A 1,995-nucleotide genomic window follows, 5' to 3' on the forward strand; every position below is an offset into this window, starting at 1 on the left:
TGCATTAACGTGATCAAGGTTACTTATCTCGTACATGCCAGTTTTCGGTTGAGGTTTTTCCACCGTTGTTCGTTCGGTTCCCCACTGATAGTGGTTTTGGGCCATGCTCTCGATAAGCTGGTAAGCATCAGCATAAGGTTTGTTCATTAGTGCACCACCTGCAGCGGCGTCTATTGTTAACCTTGTATTGTATAAGAGACCATTATAAAATGTGTGAATTACTAACCAGTCTTCCAAACCATGGTGTGGGCAAAGTCTCATCATGTCTTTGTATCTTTCCCATGCTTCGAAAAGAGACTCGTTGTCTTTCTGTTTAAATCCGTTTATCTGGGCTCTTAACATAGCTGTTTTGCTTGGCGGAAAATATCGGGCAAGAAAAACTTTCTTCAACTCGTTCCATGTGGTGACTGAGTTGGAGGGAAGTGATTGAAGCCATCTTCTAGCGCTATCTCTTAATGAGAAAGGAAAAAGACGAAGTCGAATTGCCTCTGAAGTGACACCATTAGCTTTAACAGTATCAGCGTATTGGACAAATACGGATAAATGAAGGTTTGGATCTTCGGTAAGATTTCCAGAGAATTGGTTCTGTTGCACAGCTTGCAACAGCGAAGGTTTAAGTTCAAAGTTGTTTGCTTCGATTGCGGGCGGAGCAATACTTGAATGCGGTTCATCTTGCGATGGAGCGGCGTAATCTCTAAGAGCACGAGCTGGTTCTGCCATCTCGGTTAAAGAAGGAAGATCTTTGAGATCAGGAAGGTCTATAGGAGGGAGATTGTTTTCAGCACGATATTCCCGAATTCGTCGTAAGACTCGGAGATATAGTTCGATATCGTTGATTCGTAAATAGAGCGGCTCGCCTTGAGAGCGAGTGCGTGGCATACAAATCAACGAAAGAAAGAATAGAAGAAAAAGAAACCTTAGTCTCTACAGCGTAACGGAAGAGTTACGATATCGATTAAATAGAAGTCCCCGGCAACGGCGCCAAAAACTTGATCGCTCGACTGTGTGAGTCGAGAATGGGATACAAACTGCAAGTGCACAGTTCTATCGCGTAGTTTTAAAAGATATCGATCCCACAGGGACTTATGAATCGATATACCGTTATCTAAGGTTACTACGTAAATCTAAGGTGAAAATGTTTGATTGTTTGGGGAAAAACTAAGAGCTAAACTAAGATCTAGATTAAATATTAATAAAACGGATATCGGTATGTAGTTCGTCAAAACTAGGGAATCAAGTCTTTGTCGGTTTCTTGGTTTTAAAATGAATCGTTTCGGTTAACTTTATTGGTTAAAGGTTTTATCTCAAACTCTCGCTCTGTTGAATAAACCATGATTTTATATTAATGTAGCTGTCACTTATAATTAAGTCAAAAATCATATTTTGAAAACAATAAAGTTGCAGAAACTCCTTTTAAGAAAATACTGACCGTTTTAAACACCCTTATCTCAAACTCTCGCTCTGTTGACTTAGGTTATATAATCAAATCCAAATGCTTAACTCTCGTCCTCACATTCAATCTTTAAAAATACTTTTTGGAAAAGGTCAGAATTTAATTAACTCTAAAACTTGCTCTCGCCCTGATCTAGAATTAATGCCTAACATACACTGTCCAGTTAAAATCTCAAACTCTCGCTCTATTGGTTTTAACTTCTTTATGTCTTTTACTTTTGTAAAAAATCTTGTTATTAAACCTGTAAGTTGAGACCGTAAAAAGATTGATTTTGATTTTAAGTTTAGATAGACCGACTCAGTCTTGATCCCTTATTCTGCTTACTTTACATACCGATACCTGGGCAAATTAGCCAGACATGCTAAATAAATAAGAATTTATATCATGCATAAACAGACTCATTCCAGGCAGATAATATAGATAAATAATAAAACAAAATATTAAATAATGATTAAAGAACCTGAATGCGTAATACAATAGTCTTGAACACTCCACCACAAGCCGGTAGGATTTGTTCTTGGATTCTTCAATTAAACAGTAAA

At 37.7% G+C, this 1,995-nt stretch overlaps 1 pseudogene; it reads left to right on the top strand.

Moving 5' to 3' along the window:
• Nucleotides 1-235: 235 nt before the first annotated feature.
• On the top strand, nt 236-335 carry LOC127133799 (uncharacterized; annotated as a pseudogene).
• Nucleotides 336-1,995: the final 1,660 nt, after the last annotated feature.

This window comes from Lathyrus oleraceus, chromosome 3 (genome assembly GCF_024323335.1).
Source record: "Lathyrus oleraceus cultivar Zhongwan6 chromosome 3, CAAS_Psat_ZW6_1.0, whole genome shotgun sequence".
In the NCBI taxonomy this organism is placed as follows: Eukaryota; Viridiplantae; Streptophyta; class Magnoliopsida; order Fabales; family Fabaceae; genus Lathyrus; species Lathyrus oleraceus.